At 38.1% G+C, this 12,309-nt stretch overlaps 1 long non-coding RNA gene across 1 annotated transcript; it reads left to right on the top strand.

The window, feature by feature from the left end:
• Positions 1–246: 246 nt before the first annotated feature.
• LOC147584091 (uncharacterized) lies at positions 247–10,589 on the top strand. The gene is made up of 3 exons (XR_015241029.1): positions 247–434; positions 3,881–3,950; positions 10,283–10,589. It is a non-coding gene; the product is annotated as an uncharacterized LOC147584091 (long non-coding RNA).
• Positions 10,590–12,309: the final 1,720 nt, after the last annotated feature.

Raw genomic sequence — 12,309 nt, 5'->3', positions numbered from 1 at the left:
ATGGTTTTTAGTTTGTAGAATTTTCCATCTAACACAATTTCCCAATACACTGGATCCTCATACTCAACCAACACACTCCCTGTTGCTTTTAATCCACAGGCCAGAACAAATCATAATCATGCTTTTAAAAGCAAGAGGGTAAGTTTACCCATAACCATACCAATAGGTATAGAACATATGCCGGCACTGTCTTATTTTCTACTTCTGAGGCTTTTCCTCTTTAATTGTGAATTTATGACTGTTTAATTGATAACTAAATTGCCTGGAAGTCTGATATCAAGATAAGTAAGGTTTTATTTTAATCATAAAATAATTCCTTTCAAATTTACCATCTGAAAAGCATGCAGGTCTTATCCCTTGGGAGCTAATTATGGTACCTTCATGATGATGAGAATGGCAGCTCAGCTTGACCCAGGAAACAGATCATGCCCTAGGTAATATAGACCATTTTTTTCCTCTATACAGACACTACATTCCCACAATGCTAACTACTTTTTCCCACAATACCAATGTGAAGACACCTGAAGATACCAGACAATCTGAAGACACCTTGTTTTCTCAATGCCTTCTTCACAGTCTTCATCTATACATCTCCATCTACCCTCCTCTTTGTCTTTCTGAAAAAATGCCCATTTATCTTTTTATCAGCTGGATCATTTCTTTTTTCTGTGAAGCTTCCCCTGATCTACCCCTTCATCCCCCTCCTCCACCCTTACTCCCTAGACAGGCAAGACTGAGGGACTCTTTCTAGCCTCTCATATCACCAAGGAAAGAAATGGAAGCCGGGCAGATCTGGCCATGGAAGATCTGTAAGAGACCATGTCAAGGGTTTGCAGAGTGCTGAAGTATGTTAGGCTCAGTGAGGGTAGAGACTGGGAGACTTCTGTGGTGGTAGCATTTAGGACAGGGAGCAGATGAGGTGACAGAAAAGGAAAAGTGAGTCTAACATGACTCTGAGATTTTGATCCTGGCTGACTTAGGGCAGGTGTCACAAACTTGTTCTGTAAAGGTTCAGATACTAAATATTTTAGGCTCTGTGGGCCATAGAGTTTCTGTCACAACTACTCAACTCTGCCACTGTGGAACAAACACAGCCACAGACAATATATCGATGAAGTGTGACTATGTTGCAATAAAATTTAATTTACACAAACAGGTGGTAGATCAAATTCGGCTTGTGGGCTATTGTTGCAAACCCAATTGAGAGGATGGGGGTTTCGTTATCACAAATAGAGGCTCTAAGTGCTAAAGCCCGCAGATGAGGACAAACTGGCAGAGGTGGGACTCAGATGAATTTGGATGAGCCGAGTCTGAGATGCCGGCATGATTTCAATATGAAAGGGTCCAGTTTGGAACAGACAACTGAAAAAATCAAGATGGACACAAGGCTGACGTATTAGTTTTACTTTAAAATAATTTCTATAGGAGATAATGTATATGAAGCATTTAAAAGATATGAAGTTATGCTTGTTACAGTTTCCAGAATTCAACTTTCATGTGCAAGTCATTTGAAGAAGGCCTGCAGTTTGAGACTAGCAAATAAGGAGTCAGGGGGCCCCCTCAATGTCACTGATTGGTCAACATAGGACTCTAAAATAGTAAGTCTCCTGTGGCAACTTGAAAACAAGCCAAATAAAAAACAAAACCTGCTCTTTCCCCTGTTTCCTCTATCCTCCTTAGCAGTAACCTAAGCTAGGGTCATAGGGATTATCTGAAATTTCTTATTCTCCTTTAGAATACTCCTATTCATTTGGCTTACTTCATATGTTTAGTATTTCAGATGCTGATCTTTCCTCTTCATTGCCGCTGCCTTACTTTTAGGCTCCCATTAGTTTTTGCCTGAATCACTACAATAATCATTCTCCTAATCCTTGACCTTATCTTATACTACTACTAATATTATTATAATATTATTAAATACTAATAATCCCTATACTAACACTCACTCTTGCATTCTCTGTGCTGGGTTTACCATTGATTTCAGAGATGCACTTGAAGCATGTGTGTTTCCCTTCTCTATAAGACGCTATTGGTCCAAAGAATCTGCTTCCAAAGGGAGAAGGCTTTCATGAGGGAAAATAACTGGTTCTTCCTGGTCACTTTTGCTCCCTTGTATCAAGACCAGTAGTTAGGCAAGGAAGAAGCACCGTCCCAACAGAAATAATTGACCCTAATGACCAGGAGACAGTAGGGATGTTTGTTACACACTGGTAACAGGGAGAATATATTTGGCACTCAGATGATTCACTGTGGTGTCTCTTGCTTCTCTCCTAATTTTGATAATAAATGGACAAATGCAGAAGCAGGTTTGTCCAATTGTGACAATAAATGGACAAGTACAGAAGTTGCACTTCTAAACTTAAGGATGAGAGTCAGGGTCACCCCCTCAGGTAATCCCCTTAGACTAGCAGAGGTACTAGACTAGCAGAGAATAAGAATAATCTAGAATGGGTAGTCAAACAAAAAGATGATAAGAATTAGTTGCAACTCTGAGACTAGCTATAATCATGGAGACTCCAGTTTTATTCTGCTAACTTTTCTTATGTTAAGTCTTCCTGGAAAAGAGACGAACCAGAATCCTGGAAGAGTTCTTCTCATTGGGGATGAAGCAAGCAGATCTGAGTGATGTAGGGGGTGAACTCTAGTGGATGCTGAGGTGCACAGCCTAGGTCCCCTCTGCAGGACCAAGGCCCCCACACTCCTGCCTGACAGGAGTGTTGCCTGTTGACTGCTCCAATCTGGGGCCTTCCTCAGGGTATAAAACCTAGCCCCTGTTTTAGTTTGGGATATAGCTAAAGAACTAAACCAGCCCAAGGGCTCCTGTGGGAGTGGCTGATGCCTCTGTTGCAAACTCATCAGTTCAACTTCTTCCCCTGCCCAGTCCTGCTTCCCTTACTCCCTTATGAGTACTGTTCCTGAAGACACTCCACAATAAGCCACCCACTTGCAAATCCCATCCCAGCGTCTCTTCCCCTGGGGTCCCAACCTATGACATCAATATTACAACATTTTCCAAGTGGGTAGGTACCATTTCAAGTCTTGGAATTAAGTACGCACATTTTTTATTAATAAAAACTGTGTTCTTGATTCTTTCAAAGTTCAGAACCTACAATGCTTCCTATCTACGGCAGCCTCTCTGCTCACAGGCCCAACTAGTTCAGTCACTGTTCATGGCTTCTCCTCAGGCACATCATTTAAATTCTTTGGCCTCATTTTAAGCCAGCCAGGAAATTGAGCCCAAACTCTAGCCTGGAGACCTTTGAAAATCATGTTAGAGCCATATTAATTCAATTTCTATTACTTTGGTTATATTTTATGATATATTTAAAACTGTCATTTTTTAATCATCCTGATTTTCATTGTTAAAAGATGAATGATGTACTCTAACCTGATTCAATCAGCTGGACCCAATATGTGAGATGAAAGCCATGTAATGTTGAAAACGCTGCTGACCAAATAAAATTTTCCAGGATACAAAACAAGTAGATTAAGGAGGTCAATATTTTGCTTCATGGTCACTTTACTGCAATCGTCAGTGATGAAGATAAATGTAGTCTGAAATTGTGTCCATGTTACGTAGTCAGTCAATACATCCTAATATGGAGGAAGTGCACTTATAAGGTGAATATGACCTTTGGCATTTGATGGTGTTTCAAAGTACTTCCAAGTAAGACTGTCTATTTAATTTGTGGAACTCAGTGCAAAATGAAAACACAGGGCTCTTGTTGAATAATTCTCAAGAATCTTTAAGATAACGACAGTAGAGCATTAAAACCAGCACAAAGCCCTTCTAAGCCAGGGGCTCTGTGCAGATGCAGAGGTCTCATGTCCATGAAGCCAGCTCGGGCCCTAACTTTATGATTCACTTAATTTGTTCTAGAATTTTATTTGATATTTGACAAAGCAAACACGTACTGGAGGGGAGAATATAACTGTAACCAAGAAAGGAGGTAAGCACATTTTATCATATTATTGTCTAAATAACTGCTATGGAAAATAGCATTGTATTTTTTAAAATTTATTTGTTGATTCTGAAAGAAACACAGAGAGAGTAGCAGGGAGGGGCAGAGAGAGAGGGAGAGAGAGAATCCCAAGCAGGCTCCATGCTGTCAGCACAGAGCCCAGTGTGGGCTTGAATCCACTAACTGTGAGATCATGACCTGAGCCGAAATCAAGAGTCAGATGCTTAACTGACTGAGCCAGCTAGGCACCCCATAACATTATAATATTTTTAAAAAATGTTTCATTTAATATTTTTAACTGTTAATTACTCAAAATCTCAAAAATCAAATTAGTAATACGTTTCATGGATATGTAGGATTTTAAGGTTTAAAAGGCAATTGGTCTGCAGATACTTACTTTGGAGAAGGAAGAAATTATCAAATTTTTCCTTTTATGTAAATGAGCCTATGAAATGAGCCTATATTGTACTTTCTACTGAGAAAAAATTATTTAGGAAATATTTGTCTTTCTGTGTCTGGGTTATTTATTTCACTTAGCATAATGTCCTCCAGTTTCATCTATTTTGTTGCAAAGGGCAAGACATCCTTTTTTGTTGAGAGATTTTATCATGAATGGATGTTGAATTTTTTCAAATGCTTTTTCTACATCTATTAAAATGATCATACGATTTTAATTCTTCATTTTGTTTATGTGGTATATCACTTTTACTGATTTGCCTATGTTGAACCATCCTTGCTTCTCAAGAATAAATCCCAATCGGTCATGTGTATAACTCTTTCTAATGTGCTGTTGCATTCAGTTTGCTATTATTTTGTTGAGAATTTTTACATCAGGGATGCTGGCCTATAGTCTTCTTTTCTTGCGGTGCATTTGTCTGGTTTTGGTACTGGGTGATGTTGATCTGACAAAATGAGTTTGGAAATATTCCCTCTTCTATTGTTTGGAAGAGTTTAAAAAGGATTCTTTTTTAAATGTTTGGATTAATTCACCTGTGAAAGCCTCTAGTCCTGAAATTTTCTTTTTAGGAGGTTTTGATTACCGATTCAATCTCCTTATTTGTTACTGATCTGTTCAGGCTTTCTATTTCTTCTTTGGTCAGTCCAGGTGGATATATGCTTCTGGAATTCATCCATTTCTTCTAAAGTGTCCAATTTATTTGTGTGTCATTGTTCATAATAGTCCTTTATGATCATTTTTATTTCTGTGGCATCAGTTATAATCTCTCCTCTCTCATTTCTGATTTTCTTTAAGTCTTTTCCGTTATTTTCTTGATCAGTCTAGGTAAGGGCTTATTGACATTGCTTTTAGTTTCATTACTTTTAGTTTCACTGATTTTTTTCTATTGTTTTTGTTGTTGTTGTTGTTGTTGTTGTTGTTCTCTATTTCATTTATTGCTGTTCTAATCTTTGTTATCACCTTCCTTATGCTAACTTTGGGCAAATTTTGGAGCTTCTTGGAAGGAAGGGACAAACAGAAAAAAATTACTTGAAGGTGATTTATACAGTGGGAAATTAGTGGCATATGAATTATATGCTCTTTGGAGGGTAAGGCCATTTGTAATTTGTGAAAACCCAGGCAATTTGTGCTGTTAGTTCCTTAAAATAGTTTTAAAAAGAAAAACTGGCCATATTTAACCAAGTATAATCTTCTCTGAGGAAGTACTCCAATCCCACTCTTACCCAGTGACATTTTCTGGCTCTGTTAATGTTTGGGCAGATGAAGAGGGAGTCACAATGACACAATAAATTAATACACTTCCAAGAGACTCTTGTGAAATACTAAAGTATACTTCCAAACCAGAAAAGGCTACTTACACATTATTCATGTTGATAATAGTATTTAATTTTTGAAACTTTTCTGAGGATCCAGAGGGATACTTTGTGAATTATACCTCATGAAATGAGAAAGATAATTCAGTTCTAATGGTTTTTACATAGCCAAGTGATGCATTTTCAAATTTGGCAACAATCTATAAATATTGTAATTCTCATGCTTGGATGATGATCAGTAATTAGAAGAAGGGAAGGCAGGAACACATGTCTCACTGAGGAGCTTTTCAAATGAGCAGATTCCCCATCTTCCGCCAGAAATTGTGACCACTGTGTCCAGAGAGTTGCATGTCCACATGCAACATGCATAGTAGATGATTCTCATGCAAATGGCCCACACTCTTAAATACACCAGAAGAAACTCTACCTGCTGGAATCAGTCCAAGGAGTATCTGTTTTGCTTTTCCATTCACTTTTTAGGTCAGTTAGCATGATTCCATCCTCTTCTTTAGAGCTATTGATTTAGAACATTCATGGGTGTGACCCCAAAAGAGATCATTTAAAAATGGTCCTGGGGGATTATAATAATCCATTGGTTTCCTACTGGATTTGGTATCCAGTGCCCCAGAACAGTGTTTGTCAAAGTTGATTCAAGAATCACTTGTATCAGCACCACCTTTGAGCTAGATAAAATGTAGATTTTGGGGCTCTATCTTTAGGCTCATGTACTCTGAGTTGAGACCTATAAAAAATAATTTTTAACTAGCTCTGTCCCTGATGTCTGAGAATATCCCGGTAAACAGTTTGTTCCTGGTAAAGCAACAAAGGATCAAAACTACAGTAAAAATAGTTACAGGACTGGTTGTCCTACTAGGCATGTCAAAGATTCAGATCAGACAGAGCATGAAAACCAGCAGGATGCCAGCTTCACATTAGGCGGGTGTAAGAGAAATGGGCTTACTCAATAGTCTATAATTAAAGAATAAGGGAGAAATGGTGAGAATCAGCAAGAGGCATTCACAAGAGGACACAGAGGTCTCTCTGGGGAGTTCTAAGGACTGCAGTCTGAGCAGAAGAATGAATTCAAGAACTGCAGAGCTCACTTTCAGAGTTAGAGTTTAGTCATAGGATAATGAGATGATTTTTTTTATTAACAGGTTTTACTTTCAGAAAAAAATTGGAAGTTTTACATTGGAAGTGTCCCCTACATTTTATGTTCAAATAGGAGGAAAAGTAATTATCTAGATCAAATTAAATAAACATAGATTTACCAGTTATAGAGTGAGCTCCTTTAGGGCAGAAATTGATCATTTTAATTTCCTTTCCTTATTTTCATTTTTAAAAAATTGTATTTAAATTCAAGTTAGTTAACATATGTAGAATTTAGTGATTCATCACTTACATATAACACCTGAGATATCTTCATTGTATTGTCTTAGGGCTCTTTGGTTTGAAAAATAGTCATTCAGGCTAACTTAAACAAAAGGAAATTTACTGTAGGAATGCTCATAGAGTGAAAACCAGATGAAATATACAAAAATGCAAGGGCTCAATGCTAGAGATGGAAGAGGCTCTAAATGCCTATAAACAGAAAACTTAAAGACTGTCACTCTGGTGCCCTGCCATTAGCAACACTCAGCTGCTCTCAACCTGTCTGGAGTGTTCTAGGTTTTCTGCTTTAAAATGAGTATTTTTTCCCTTTGATTTCCATTCAGTTTTTCAAACAGGGAATCTAACTGCCTAAGCCAATTGTTGGTCTGTTTTTCTCCAAGTTGGCCAACGTACGGATCAGGTTGCCAACATGGGTCTAATTTTTGCCATGGCAGAGGATGGGGACATGGAATTGGGATTCAGGCATATGCATCAAAATGACTACTTTGGAAGCAAGGGGTGTGGGGGACACAGATTCCTTTAAAATACAGAAGGTAGGCAGCAGACAGGCAGAGTAAACATGTTTGGGACCTTCCTCTTTTTACGTGAATCACTTAATGTCAGCATTAGTTTTTACCTGGGAACATGATAATTTTGCTTGACCTTTCATGTTGGGGCACATAAGCAAAACAGGCAGAATGGCCTGGCTAGAAATTCAGGGAAAGGGCTGGAACCCTGATAGCTAGACAGGACACTGTCTGGTGGCTGAGACTTAGGAAGACAGAGCTCATTGTTTTGGCCTATATTTCAACAAATTTGTATACCTTGGAATTAGGTCTACACAAACAAATTGATAGGTTTCTACCTTACTTTTCATTTCAATCTTTTGTGGAATTCAGGTAAGTATGTGTGATTTCAGACTATGCTTCAGTACCTTTCTGCCAACTGCAACACTACTGACTTCGAGATTTCAAATTTTGCTAAAATTACAATGACTTCTTTATGGATACATCTCAGGAGATCTATATAATTTTCTCTTCCTCGCTTTGGTAGTTGGTTGGAAAAAGTCCAAGATATGCCACAATTTCCATGTCTCAGTATGACAGATGTTTTTGTTTGTTGGTTTGCTGGTTTGTTTGTTGCTTATATTCTATAGTCATAGTCAATCCTTTTGAGACTTAGCAAAGGTCAATTTTATTTAGACTTGTAAAAATGTGAGGCATTACAGTCATTGGTCTTCCCTTATGACAACTAATTTTCCACTTCTTTCATCACAAGAAATCCTAATCTGTAGGGAATAAGTTTAGGAATCCCCTGGGCTTACACCAATGGGGTAACAAGGCATAAAGAAGTACAAAGTCATAGGATGCTCACACCTAAGTGTGGGTAAACAAGATTAGCACACCAGAATAGGGAGGTGAAAAGGCACCAAGAATAGGGAGGTGCAAAGGCACCCCAGAATAGAGAGGGGGTGCAGAGGCCCCAGAATATGGGGGGGGCAAAGGCCCCCAATACAAAGGTATATGAGGTAAGCAAGATTCAGGGAGAAAACAACCCCCCAATTTAGTACTATAGCAGAAAGCTGCTTTCACAGGAAGGAAGGACCAAATTAGGTAAGCAGGTAAATAGGGCTATAGACCACACGCTGAGGGGCGGTTGATGCTCCCCAGAGTGGAGCTGACTAACAAAAGAAAAGATGCCTTGTTAACCCTGAGGTTATTCCCCTTACCTGTCTTATCCCCTAGGCTAGCTAAGATAAACAGACACAGCACCTCCTGTCTGCCTTTAACAACCATCTGCCCGGTGCCAGGATTTTGTTTTATATTAACCCAAACCCCAAACACCATATATCTTCAAAAGCCCCCTTTTCCCTCATGCCCATGGTCTCTTTGTGCATGCCCATCACGTTTGTAAGCCTTCTGATCCTAATAAAACCGGGGCAAGGACACTTACTCAGGGCTCTTGTCTTCTCCTGGACCTGAGCCATCTCTCACTTTTCATCCTGCATCCCACTGTTTTGCTGGCCAAAAGAGAACTTCAGACTTAGAGTCTACGACACTAATCCTACATTTTGTATGCCTTTGAGAAATATCAGTGACTGGCTTTCTGAGGCTAAATTAGAAGAATAATTATTAAATTATTAATTAATGTGTATTAATTAAATATATAAATTAATAATGACTAAATTATATCAAATATTTTCAATAATGAAGAAAGGAAAAAATATGGCTAAAAGGGTAAAGGTGAAACATCTAGAAGTAAAAACATTGCATCATATGTCCAGGAACCAGAGTCTAGTCCCAGCTGTGACATTAACTCTGTCTTCTTGGACAAAGTCGCCTAAAACTCTTGAAAAATTAAGGAGTTACATTCGTTCTGTAAACGATACAGTATGAGAAGTTATTTTGGGAATATATATGCATATATATGTATGTATTTATGTGTATATATAAGGAGTATGTCTATATGTATATGTGTGTATGTGCATATTTAATATATATGTAATATTATCTAGGTAATATATATTACATATATAAAATACATATGCAATGTATTAAAATGTAATGTGTTATATTTAATATATATTACATATGTAATCATATATGTAACATATTGTTTATATATACAAAGAAAACTCAAACTTTCTATATGATTTCTTTGTAAGCTCAAGCTCCCTCTTTGGAAAACCCAGGACTATGTGCTAAGGACTTTGAATTCAGTCAACAGTCAATGTCAATTAATCTATCCATCCATCCATCCATCCATCCATCCCCCCCATCCATCCACTTAGTGTTCCTCAAACTCTAAGGTGCTAGATAGTGACACGGTAAGGTTTGATATGTAAAGGAGAGGAAATAAATCATTCCAACTCTATTTTGTTATTGTTTGTTTGTTCCTTACTTTAAGTCCTGGGTTTCATTTTATGGAAGGAATTGAGGCAATGTGTCCCTTAAAGGAAGTAGCATGTATCCTTATCTATCCCTAAGAACTACTGGGGTACTCAAAGATATTTGAAAGCATGAATAGGTGAACATATGTGTGAATGTACTTCAGAGACCAAAATGCTAGAAATTTCTCTATGATCTATGCCTTTTGAAGAGCTCCTGTCCAAAGTTTACTATGACTGACAAAACCAGGGACTTGAAGAATGGAATATTTCTCATTCCTCTTTTGTTCAGATTTTACTATGTTTGTGCAGTGGAGGACATTGGAGAGCAGAGAAAGAAGAGGAAAATGGAGGGAAGAATTGAGAAAACATTTTGGAATGTTGTATGCATGGTCAAAAGAGGTCAAAAGTTAACCCAGATGGTGCATCAGAATGGCATTACCACTAGCTCTCTCAAGCCCTCCACCCTCACCCCCCCCTTCAAACCCAAATCTCTTCTCTTAAGAATAATGAAAATGTTATACTGATGACATGGATGAATACTAATCCATGTGAAATATCAATTTTGTAAACATAATTTAGAAATAAAAATTATTCTATCCAAATTCCTCATTCCTGTGGCTAGTCAAACTTTCCCTAGATTTAAATAATAGCAAAGGAGAGAGCAATATTTATAGTTGACTTTGTCATTGTGGGAACACAAGCAACCTCAGCCTGAAGGATGCTGAGACTTCAGAGGCAAGCAGGCAAAGAAAGGAGCATATGTTAGGACAAGCTGGCATAAGAGAACTGGAGAGAAATGTAAACCAGGCTACTTGTGGTTGTCTTTGCAAAGGCATTTAGATTTTAAGTCCTTTTTTATTGCAGCTAGCATCCAATTACAGTGACGTGGCCATGGGAGCTTAAGGACCAAGCACTGCCACTTTATTTTTTATTGTTGTCTATATGTTATAAAATGGGTGAGTTTAATGCCTAGATCTTTGAGTATATGATTTCTTCTGGAGGCATGATAATCTCACATCCTTTCATAAATGCCATCTAGTCATCCTCATGTGGGCGCTCAGTGAAAGTCTATAACATTATAAGAAATGGAGTTAAATAAAATGCATTTGAATTTTAAAAGCTGCCCTTTATTGCCCATGAAATACCCAGAGGTCTCCTTTTAGCACAAGAAGTCTCTTTTACACTTATGGACAATGGTAGCTATTGCAGACCATTATAGAGTTAAGTTAGCACTTAGGTAAAATTTGGTCATTTTATAAAATCCTAAGGAGTCTATGATGTTTCCGGTTGTCAGAAAAGGTTCTGAAAAGTTATCTATGCTGCTGACACCATGCACGTAAAATTAGGTCCTGAAATGTAGCTTGGACTCGTTGCAAACTGAAATCTTTTCAAAGGTGAAAACACAGGAAGAAGGGATCAAATCAAAGAGTAACCAAATTTGACAACTGCCACAAAGAGAAAAATGGGAAAAGAAATGACACTTTGTGTTTGATCTTGATCATAACATGGAGAAGTTTCCTCCTAAAAAAAGTGGCTTGAATTCCCCCCTTAATTGATTGGCAAATAGACAATGCTACACCTGTAAGCAGTCAGGTAATAAGAGCAATTAAAAACCAACCCTTCCATTTATTTTTTTTTTAATTTTTTTTTCAACGTTTATTTATTTTTTTGGGACAGAGAGAGACAGAGCATGAGTGGGGGAGGGGCAGAGAGAGAGGGAGACACAGAATCGGAAACAGGTTCCAGGCTCTGAGCCATCAGCCCAGAGCCTGACGCGGGGCTCGAACTCACGGACCGTGAGATCGTTGACCTGGCTGAAGTCGGACACTTAACCGACTGCGCCACCCAGGCGCCCCCCAACCCTTCCATTTAAATAAGACCTTATCAAAACTTGCTACCAGAACTTCCCTTTTGAAACAATTCTTTTCAAAGGTTAATTTCAACTAACAGTTGGATATTTAGCATTCCTTTGTGGAAGTCATTTCAATTAAAAATAGGAATTTGTGCCTTGGGCCCAATTAACCCCCCCCCCCCACCTTTCTAAATTACATCCATAGTAACAGGAACAGCTCTTTCTACCATGGAACATATTTAACCTGGTGTCAAATCCTGGTATAAATCTAACATAGTAATTCCAAAATTTTTCTGAGCCTCCTCTTTGAGAATCTGATGAGAGCAAAAGTAAGAATTCATATTTACACAACAACTTGTCAAAAGTTCAGCAAGTTAAAAAAAAAAACTTGAAGCCCTTCATAACTCAAATGAAAAATTCCTGAAATAGAGCCTTTGCACTAAAATGTCTAGATGCCCAGCTAT

Source organism: Puma concolor, chromosome A1 (assembly GCF_028749965.1).
Source record: "Puma concolor isolate L17-30 chromosome A1, mPumCon1.1.hap2, whole genome shotgun sequence".
NCBI lineage: Eukaryota > Metazoa > Chordata > Mammalia > Carnivora > Felidae > Puma > Puma concolor.
This window is presented reverse-complemented; position numbering and strand designations above follow the sequence as displayed.